At 40.9% G+C, this 11,728-nt stretch overlaps 1 pseudogene; it reads left to right on the top strand.

Moving 5' to 3' along the window:
* Positions 1–2,115: 2,115 nt before the first annotated feature.
* LOC148005011 (igE-binding protein pseudogene) lies at positions 2,116–7,009 on the top strand (annotated as a pseudogene).
* The last annotated feature ends 4,719 nt before the right edge of the window (positions 7,010–11,728 follow it).

Here is an 11,728-nt window from a genome sequence, read left to right as displayed (position 1 = left end):
GTAAACCTTTTCCCTGCAAAAGTATTTGCATGAAAACACTTCTCAATTTAAATCATTTAAGTTTTTATCTGAATCAATTTTCTTTAAATTCTAAAAATATCTCCTGGTAAAACACTGGTAAATATAAGCATTCAAGTGAATAAGTTGAAGATCCACATGACTGGGAAGACATCGAAAGATTAATTGGATTTTTAATTTACTGTTGATAAATTCCCTGGGTTCCACAGTCACTGACCAAGGATATGCTTGCTTTTATCAGGAAAGATAATGGGATTACCCACTAGATTAAGTCTTTAATCTCTGTTGATAAAGTGAGTAAAATATAAATATTCAAAAACATACAAGGTACACACTAGATGTCTTAAACTGCTGAAAAAAAAACACAAGGAGATAGAAGGCGAACAGAGATAAGTGACAGTATGAAAAAGAGATTGTGGGGTTGGGGATTTAGCTCAGTGGTAGAGCGCTTGCCTAGGAAGTGCAAGGCCCTGGGTTTGGTCCCCAGCTCCGAAAAAAAGAACCAAAAAAAAAAAAAAAAGAAAGAAAGAAAGAAAAGAGTTTGTCTGTTGGGAAAATTTAAATTAACTGTAAACACAACACATGGGCTAAGAGAGTCATAGTTACAATGTATAATTTTCAAGTTATCTAAGGCAAATCATTGACATGAATAATGAGTGACTTAATTTGTGTTCGTTCATTTCTACACTTTGATTGGAATTTGATGCATCGCTGTGTTTTTTCTTCTACACATTTTAATTTAGTTAAGGAATGACATTAATCACTTCTATGATTTTAATGATAAAAAATGAACTCACTACTATTTTGCTTTGAATTACTTTTCTTCCTCTCTATTTTTATTTTCCTCTTCAAATGGTGTTTAACTGGAGGATATCTCAGCATAAAACTCTGAGCTCCAAAATGGAGTTTACTGAAATATTGGGTTTTTAATAAATGTGTCTTTACCATCACTGTTTTTATTTTATGTAATTAATTGTTGGCACAAAATATATTTTCCATAAAACATTTATGTTAACTTTCCCTGAAAGCAACCACCAAAAATACTGATTTTCAAGTAGGACATGTCCTTTTACTCTTATATTCATTGCAGAAGCAATTACACATACATGATCTGCTTAAGACTGGTCACTAACATCTTGTCATAGGATGGTGAGGGTTTCATGGGACCCAACTGTTCCCTGAGGTCCTATAGATACACCAGTAATGTAGTTATAGGTAAGCTTTATGATCCTGTAAAACAACAGAATCCAAAAAACCCTCAGCCACGCTGTGGTAAACAACTCTAGTTTAAGCTCATTGGGTTCTGTAAACAAAAACAAAGATCAATTGCATCATGACAAATTGTTAAAGGGGAGTACTAATAAGGAATATGATGCTCAGACTAGGAGGGACTTCTGGGTATAATGGAAAGTGAGTGCAATCAAACTGTTATACACATGCCCAAAAACATCATAGTGAAACCCATTATTATGTATAATTGTTATTTGACTTAAAACATCAAAAACAGCCTTTCTAGTCCAAGACTAAATTAGACCTACCTAAAATAGGAAGACAAAACTGATTACTGAATCTGGACTACATATTTAAAGCATAAATCTACTATACACTTGTAGAGGGCCGCAATAACATTCGCCACCACAAGATGGCGCTGGCTTCCACTGTGCCCCACGTGGAAGGCCGGAATAGCTTTGCCATTACAAGATGGCGCTGGCCTCTGCCACGCCAGCCAACTTCCTTTCAGGAAGTTAACTGTGTGAGCATGTGCAAGAGTGCCTTCGTGCCAGGTCTTTGCCCACTCCGGGGCATGCCTAATGAGATCATGGGTAAACAACCAATCAGGTGTAGATGCGCCGCACTAGGGTGTATATAAGCCGCACCATGCCGGCGCCCCTTTCCCTCTTTTTAATAAAAAATAAACATTTTGGCTACAGAAGGATTCGTGTGTCCCCGCGTGTTCTTGCTGGCGAGATCGCGTGGGACATGTGGTGCCGAGAACCCGGGAAAAAATACCACGCCATCGCCAGGCGCCGAGAGGGGGGTCTTCCATCCGCGGAAGTAATCCAGAACTGTAGTGTTTAAAGGTAGGCTCTGAGAGACATGCTTAGTCTTGATCTGTTCCACTTCACTCCCCTGCTAGATGTGGCAGAAGTTTTTATTATCGTTTTAGCAGCCTTCATGCTTTCTCTATTGGTTTTTGAATTTTTGGCTACTGCCAGACAGCGTCAGAGGTCGTATGGGAGCCGCCCAGCTGTAATAGCAGGGCAGAGAGTCCTAGGGGAGGTACAAGATGGCATGTCAGAAACAGAGTGAGGTAAAAAATTAAAGAGCTCAAGGAAAAAAGATAGAAATAAGCAGACAGTCCCTTCCAAAGACTTCAGATCTGTGGAGGCGAGAGATTGGGGAAAAAACGCCCCAGGAGAGATGAAACAGAGAAAGGAGAAAAAAGTCTTGAAAAGGAGAAGTCTTTATCCGGTAAAGGAATTAAAGTCTTCAGAGCTTGATAGCTCAGAGACAGACGAGCTTAGCTCCTCTGAGGAAGAGGATTTAGAAGATGAGGCAGCTCGCTATGAAGAAGAAGGATACTACCCAGATGAACAACGAGCTAACAGCTTGTGTAAACAGAAGGAAGTGGGAGGTGGAAACCATGCGGTTTCCCGGCCTATAAGTCCCAGCACCCCTCCATCTTATATGGAGAGATTTCACTCAGATTCCTTCCTCACTAAAGAGGAACAGAAAAAGATACAGCAGGCATTTCTGGTGTTTGAAGCCGCCGATGGAGGCTGTGTTCACGCACCAGTAGAATATGTTCAAATTAAGGAACTTGCCGAGTCGTAACTTGCATAGTTACGGAACTATGGAGTTAGTGCCAATTTTACTATTGCTCAAGTCGAGAGGCTTGCCACTCTGGCCATGACTCCAGGAGACTGGCAGACAACAGTGAAGGCTGCGCTCCCTAATATGGGACAATATATGGAATGGAAAGCCTTGTGGTATGACGCCTCTCAGGCACAGGCCAAAGTCAATGCCATTGCTGAAGGCGATCAGAGAGATTGGACACTTGATCTGCTAACAGGACAAGGGCAGTATGCCAATAATCAAACAAACTATAACTGGGGAGCATACGCTCAAATCTCTGCTGCCACTGTTAAGGCGTAGAAGGCACTTTCCAAGAAGGGAGAGTCTGGGGAACACTTAACAAGAATTATACAAGGCCCCCAGGAGCCATTCTCAGACTTCGTGGCTAGGATGACAGAGGCAGCAGGCAGGATCTTTGGAGACCCTGAACAGGCAATGCCTTTAGTGGAACAGTTGGTCCATGAGCAAGCCACACAGGAATGCAGAGCAGCTATTATACCTAGGAAGAGCAAAGGATTACAGGACTGGCTGAGAGTTTGCCGAGAACTTGGAGGCCCGCTTACTAATGCCGGCCTCGGGGCTGCTATCCTACAGGGCCAAAAGTGCTCAGGTACAGGTGATAGCAGGGTCTGCTATAACTGTGGCAAACCAGGACATCTGAAAAAGAAGTGTCAGGCCCTCACAAAGAAGAGAGCACCAGGACTGTGTACTAAGTGTGGGAAAGGCTATCATTAGGCTAGTGAGTGTCGCTCAGTTAAAGATATCAGAGGCAGGCTTATTCAGCCCGGGCCTCCCCAGGCAAAAGTGGGTGAAAACACTCCAAAAACGGGTATCTGGGCCCCAAGTCTCAGGGCCCCAAAACATATGGGACTCCAGCTCACAACAGATGGACACCACGGTTCACAGAGCTACAAAAGGCTCAGCAGGAGTGGACCTCTGTTCCACCACCCAATTCATATTAATGCCACTGATGGGTGTGCAACCTGTCCCCACTGACTACAAAGGCCCCCTACCCGTGGGAAGTGTCGGCCTTATTATGGGTCGATCCTCCTTAACCTTAAAGGGACTTATTGTTCACCCTGGAATAATAGATCAAGATTACACGGGAGAACTTCAAGTTCTCTGCTCTTGCCCTCAAGGCATTTTTTCCATCTCCTCAGGTGACAGGATCGCTCAGTTGATTATCCTTCCAAGCTTACATGATCATTTTCCTTCTTCCGGGGTCCCTAGAGGCACCGAGAAGTTTGCCTCTTCCGAGACTGATTCTGCTTATTTAATGATGGACCTTAATTCCAGACTGTCTTTAGAGTTGAATATAGAAGGGAAAACTTTTATGGGAATTCTAGATACAGGGGCTGATAAGAGCATTATCTCCTCTAGTTGGTGGCCTAAGGCATGGCCTGTCACTCAATCATCCCATTCCTTACAAGGACTAGGGTATGAGGGCAGCCCCACTATCAGCTCACGCTCCTTGATCTGGCATGCTCCAGAAAGCCAGTCAGGAAGGTTCATTCCTTATGTCCTCCCTCTTCCTGTTAACCTTTGGGGGAGGGATGTCTTACAGGGTCTAGGACTGACATTGACCAATGAGTACTCTCGACAAGCTGCCGAGATTATGAAGAGAATGGGCTACGAGGAAGGGAAGGGATTAGGAAAAAAGGAACAAGGAAAATTAGAACCGGTCCTACAAGAAGGTAATATAGGAAGACAGGGCCTGGGTTTTTCCTAGGCACCATTGAGGGTTCTATGCCCATACCCTGACTCACGGAGAAAGCAAAATGGGTTCCTCAATGGCCTCTATCCTCTGAAAAATTGGAAGCTGCCACTAAATTGGTTAATGAACAATTACAGCTTGGTCATTTAGAACTGTCCATTTCACCATGGAATACTCCTATTTTTGTGATAAAGAAAAAAATCAGGAAAATGGAGACTTCTCCATGATTTGAGAGCCATTAATGCACAGATGCGTTTATTTGGCTCGATCCAACGAGGCCTACCCTTACTCTCCGCCTTACCTAAGCAATGGAAGATAATAATTATAGACATTAAGGATTGTTTCTTTTCCATCCCCTTGTGTCCACAAGACAGACAGAGGTTTGCATTTACTATACCAGCTATTAATCATCTTGAACCTGATAAGAGATTTCAGTGGAAGGCACTCAAGGCATGGCCAATAGCCCCACTATGTGCCAACTATATGTGCAACAAGCCCTTGAACCTATAAGGAAGCAATTTCCATCTTTGCTTCTGGCTCATTACATGGATGATATTCTAATGTGTGATAGAGATTTAACAACCTTACAGACCTCATATCCCATCTTAATCAAAACATTGGGACAATGGGGACTACAAGTTGCTACAGAAAAGGTTCAAATTACAGAAATTGGCTCATTTCTGGGATCGGTCATTTATCCTGAAAAAATAGTTCCTCAGAAATTAGAGATTCGCAGAGATCATTTACATACCTTAAATGATTTCCAAAAATTATTGGGAGATATAAATTGGCTGAGACCATTTTTAAAGATTTCCTCTGCTGAGTTAAAACCTTTACTTGATATTTTGGAAGGAGACTCTCATATCTCCTCTCCGAGAGCATTGACGCCAGCCGCAAATCAGGCCTTACAAGTTGTAGAAAGTGCCTTACAGGATGCTCAATTGCAGCGCATTGATGAAACCAAGCCTTTTGATTTGTGTGTTTTCAAAACTATACAATTACCAACAGCTGTCTTGTGGCAGGATGGGCCTTTATTATGGATCCATCCCAATGCATCTCCTGCTAAGATTATTGACTGGTATCCCGATGCGGTTGCTCAGCTTACACTCCGCGGGCTGAAGGCAGCTATTACTCATTTTGGGAAAGAACCCAAAATTTTGATAGTACCATATACAGCCATTCAGGTTCAAACATTAGCTGCTACTTCAAATGCTTGGGCAGTGTTAGTTACTTCCTTTGCTGGACAGATTGATAATCATTATCCAAAACACCCGATCCTACAATTTGCTTTAAGCCAAGCCATTGTGTTCCCACACATAATGTCTGAAAAACCACTTGTTTATGCGGTTGTAGTGTATACAGATGGGTTAAAAACTGGTGTAGATGCTTATGTGGTCAATAATAAGGTAGTATCTAAGCAGTATAATGAAACCTCACCTCAAGTTGTGGAATGTTTAGTGGTGCTAGAGGTCCTCGAGACCTTCCCAGGCCCGCTTAACATTGTGTCAGATTCCTCCTATGTGGTTAATACGGTTAAGGTTCTTGAGGTGGCTGGATTAATCAGGCCTTCCAGCAAACTTGCTCAAAATTTTCAACAAATTCAATCTACCCTTCTCGGCAGGAGATCTCCTGTATTTATAACACATATTAGAGCTCACTCAGGCCTTCCTGGTCCAATGTCCTGCGGAAATGACCTAGCGGACCAAGCTACAAGAGTGATTACAGTTGCCTTGTCCCCCCAATTAGATGTAGCAAAAGCATTTCACAGACAATTTCATGTGACGGCTGAAACTTTACGCCACCGATTTGCTTTGACTAGAAAAGAAGCTAGGGAGATAGTTACCCAATGTCAAAATTGTTGTCAATTCCTGCCTGTACCCCATGTGGGAGTTAATCCACGAGGAATCTGACTGCTACAGGTCTGGCAAATGGATGTTCCTCATATCCCTTCTTTTGGAAGACTTCAGTATCTGCATGTTTCTATTGATACATGCTCTGGCATCATGTTTGCTACACCTCTAACAGGAGAAAAGGCCTCGCATGCAATTCAACATTGCCTCGAGGCGTGGAGTGCTTGGGGTAAACCCAAACTCCTTAAGACAGACAATGGACCAGCTTATACTTCTCAAAAATTTCAACAATTCTGCCACCAGATGGATGTGACTCATCTGACTGGTCTCCCGTATAATCCTCAGGGACAGGACATTGTAGAACGTGCCCATCGCACTCTCAAATCCTATTTAATTAAACAAAAAGGGGGAGTCGAGGAGGCTCTACCCTCAGTACCAAGAGTAGCTGTTTCCATGGCACTCTTCACCCTTAATTTTTTAAATCTTGATGCCCAAGGCCATACTGCGGCCGAACGTCACTATTCAGAGCCTGATAGACCAAAAGAGATGGTAAAATGGAAAGATGTTTTGACTGGTCTATGGAAAGGCCTGGATCCTATTTTAATAAGATCCAGGGGAGCTGTTTGTGTTTTCCCGCAGGAAGAAGACAACCCATTCTGGTTACTGGAACGACTAACATGGAGAATTCTGATGCCTAGAAATGACTCCCGGATGGATCCCTCGGAAACTACCTCTAGCCCTCACACTGCCTCTTTGGATTTGGATTCCTAGTACTTCAAAGAATGGGTGGGGGTGGCTCTGTTTGGTGCAGCCCTATGCTGTGGATTAGTGTGCATGCTATGGTTGGTTTGCAAACTCAGATCTCAACAGAAATGTGACAAGGTCATTATCACTCAAGCACTTGTGGCCATTGAACAAGGGGCCTCCCCTAAAATTTGGTTATCTATCTTCAAAAATTAGTTGGTATCTGAGTTCTCTGCTTTTGCACCCCATGGATCTGTGGATCCATTACACTGGGATGAGAGAGACTCAATGATTCTTTGATCAGCCCTTCTACATTGCTGAGGTTTCCTCATTGCACGAGATAGGGTGATCATGATTTCCCACTAACTCATTTTCTGGCTGGCCTCTTTTTAGAGTTCGCCCTAGGTCATTAACAGTTACTGTCACACAGCACTGCAGTATCCAGAGACAGACAACTTCCCTCATCCACAGACCAATCTAAGACATGGGGCCCGGTGGCGATAGGGTTACCCTTCGACAGATAAGGCTGTGACATAGAGGAACGACCTAAGACAGGAGCCACAGCAGATGGACGTAACTACAGGGACCTAGACCAGCCTAGACAAAAATTTATTGTTATTAAATAAATTTTAATATTTATTAAATTAAATGTAATTTAATAAATATTAAATGTAGAGGAGATGTAGAGGGCCACAATAACATTCGCCACCACAAGATGGCACTGGCTTCCACTGTGCCCCACGTGGAAGGCCGGAATAGCTTTGCCATTACAAGATGGCGCTGGCCTCCGCCACGCCAGCCAACTTCCTTTCAGGAGGTTAACTGTGTGCACATGTGCAAGAGTGCCTTCGTGCCAGGTCTTTGCCCACTCCGGGGCATGCCTAATGAGATCATGGGTAAACAACCAATCAGGTGTAGATGCGCCGTGCTAGGGTGTATATAAGCCACGCCATGTCGGCGCCCCTTGCCCTCTTTTTAATAAATAATAAACATTTTGGCTACAGAAGGATTCGTGTGTCCCCGCATGTTCTTGCTGGCGAGATCGCGTGGAACATACACATATTAGCTTTGTTTTTCAATTGATGCCATTTGGGTTCAACTAAACTTCATTTTTTTTTCTTTCACATGGTGGCTAAATGATGAGGGCAAGAATATAATCAGGTGCAGTGTTCTTGAGTAATTCTAAATGTGTCCCCAAACACTCCTTCTGAAATATTATTCACATCAAACATCATTAAATCTCTACCATAATATTGACCCCATGGTACACTTTCTGCACATGATAGACAGCACATTTTGTTTGATGATAAAGTTGTGTGACTGTGAGTCAGACAATCATGTACTTTCATAAGATTGTACACAAAAACGATTCTCATTTAAACATTTGCTAGTCAAGTGTTATCAGATTCCTTAATAAAAACTCAAAGTTTCTAGGGAACCAACCACTGTGTGTGTGTGTGTGTGTGTGTGTGTGTGTGTGTGTGTGTGTGTGTGTGTGTGCATATCAATCTATGGCTATGGCTGCTTGTGTGCACAGCATACGGAGTTCTGAGTAAAACTTTGGGTTCCAATCCTTGGGTGTCATACACTTTCCTTTATTATTCATTGCTTTGGAACTTGCAAAGTAGATTAGGCCAGTGGTCCATGAGTGCAGGTTCTGCTTTTTCACAGTTCCAGCAATAGCATTACCAAACATAATGACATTACTGAAATTTTTTTCAACTGAGTTCTGCAGATCAAATATACATCCTTGCATCTGAAAAGAAAGCACTTCACTAACTGATCCATCTCCTTAATTGCAACACCTTAAAACATTTAAAGAAAAAAATTGAGGATCATATTCTGTTCTTAGTCAGATGATTGATTGTGAAGACATGCATTTCATAGTCTACAAAGTTTAAACATCACTTATATGGATATGGTCTTAGACATGCTTCTTACTCCCAAAATGGCAGTGTGTCATTGGAGAAAAGCACAAAGTAGAAAGCACAATGTTCACCTCTAGGTCACTTTCTCATATTGCAGGTCATGAGAAACTCACCGTTTTAGCCTCTGCATAGCTAGAAGAAATGACAAGAAGCACGGAGAAGCCACAAGAAATACATACACTCAGGTCTTTTTAATGAGAATGGCTAACATAGTGTCATATATTTAAATGATGTAAACCCAAAATAAAACCTTTCTCTTACAGGAATCCTTGGTCATGGTGATTTATCACAGAAACAGACAAGTAATTAATTAATTGTTTCTTTTTTTTTCTCTGATGAAAGCATTTTGATAAGAGAAATTTAAGAAGAGATATTTATTCTGTCTCATATTTTGTTCCATCAGGAGAAGTCAAAGTAGCAAGGACTTGAAGCAGCTATTTGCATTGAATGTACTATCAGGAGTCCAAGTCTACTATCAGTTATAGAAGCATGTTTTCCAGTGTTTAAAAGTTATTCTTCATTTATGTGATCCATAAACCAATTTATAGAAAGAAGTCCTTTCCACAGTTGAGATGGGTCTTCTTACATTAATTATTGTAATCAAAATTATCCTTACATTCTCGGAGACTGAAATTAATATAGGTAATAAATTACAGGGGTCCTTGGAGGCTTGTCTTTAGGTGAGTCTACATTATGTCAAGTTGAGGGTTAACACTAACTCTCAACACTAAAAACATTTCTAAATTCCCCTTTAATGATAATTAAGCCTACCTTCACTTGCCACTAATTAACTAAACTAATCTCTCCATGACCCTGATAAACTTAAATATAAAAATTCACAGATGTATGCATCTCTCTCAGTTTAACTCTTCTTTTTGTGTGATTTGCTGGTTTGTTTGTTTTATCAAAACAGGTTTTTTCTATAATCTTGTCTGTCATAGAATTGGGTTTGTAGAATATTCTGCCCTCAAACTCACAGAAACATGTCTGCCACTGTTTCTTGAGTGCTGGGATTGAAAGCATGTGAGACCACCACCCTTAATTGCCAATCTCTACAGCCAGAAAACATGTGTTGGCATAAGAACATAAGACTGAAACATGGAACATTATATCTGTGGGCTCCAGAGAAGAAAACAATTTAAAACTGTGAAATGGTGAAGGGAAGTGAGAGGGTGCATATTCATACCAAGTCTAGAGAACATTTGGTAGGTGTATGGGGCTAATAGTGACTTAATTTCACAAAATGAGTTTCAATACTTGCTAATATAACTTACCTTTGATATGAGAAATTTTGGGAACATAGTACAGCACTTGAATTCTTGCTAGGAAAGAAAGACATTTTCTGATAACAGATAAGATACACAACATCTGCTATGTATTGGGCCTCCTATAGGTCTTTGTATACAATATTGGCTCAATCCTCATCACAGATGCCTTCAAGGCCATTTCTTCACCTGAAGATCTTGCTGTCTCCAGTGCTTGATAAGCAGTATACATGTTTTCCCCATCCAAGTACTAGGGCTTTTTCTGGTTCTCCATGAAAAAGCAAAAAATCAATCAGCACCTGTTGATCTCTATGAGATTTGACAAGACAATATCTCTTGACTATCACCAGTATACTTGTCTTAAGATTTCTATCTAAATCTTGTCTATTTGTTATTTTATTTTTACATGTAATGTATGTTTGTACACATGTATATATGGGAGTCATCCTAAAGAATGATATCTACTTCCTTATTATAGTCCCTACTGTACTGGCATTACCAAGTATACCAGGTTGGCTGGCTAAAAAAACACAAGGAATCTGCCTAGCTTCCCACATGCTTGAATTATAAGTGTCTTAAACCCAGAACTTAAAGCATAAACCTAGAGACAACTATTTTACTTATTGGCCCTCCAGAGGCATGATTAAATAAGACATGTGAGTTTATGAGTATGTGAATGGGTTGCTGCTTGGTATATGGGGTGGTGCTAATTAGAAGACACCACTAATTTTCTGTGCTTATTCATGATATTTTTACAAAGAGAAGTTTCCTTCAAAAATTTCATTTAGCTCATTTTGACTTTGACCTTAGAAATTACATCTTCTTTTTATCTGTCCTTTGCTGTACAGAAAGTTTAAAACAGCTCATTTTAGACATCACTTAAAAAGCACATTGAAAATAAATGCTCATTAGGGTTTGGTATCTCTGTGTTCATTTTAACTAGCTCTAATTAGCCCCTTCAAATAGACAGATATTAAAGAAAGAAAATGAGTATTATAAAGTGTCAACCAGTGCTTTCTAAAGGCTCAGCACTCTTGCTCTGTGGTGGCCTTTGTAATTACTAGCATTCAGAGAATTTGTTTAAAGTAGATGAAGGAATGTGAAGCACAAACTCATCTAAAAACTTCATTAACTTCACATTTTTGTGGATTTTCTTCTAAAACAAATATCACTTCACAAACATAATTTTCCCTACACCCCACCTTTCCTATAAAGAACTGTTGAAGATTCTTAATGTTTATTCACTTCTGAAAATTCTACAGTTAGAAAATCACCTTCTATTCTCCTACTGAAGGTGATGGAGAGCCCTTACACCTGTAGAACAGCTGTTCAAATACTATGTGCTCACCTGTT

The sequence above is a fragment of the Rattus norvegicus genome, chromosome 6 (assembly GCF_021556685.1).
Source record: "Rattus norvegicus strain SHRSP/BbbUtx chromosome 6, alternate assembly SHRSP_T2T, whole genome shotgun sequence".
In the NCBI taxonomy this organism is placed as follows: domain Eukaryota; kingdom Metazoa; phylum Chordata; class Mammalia; order Rodentia; family Muridae; genus Rattus; species Rattus norvegicus.
This window is presented reverse-complemented; position numbering and strand designations above follow the sequence as displayed.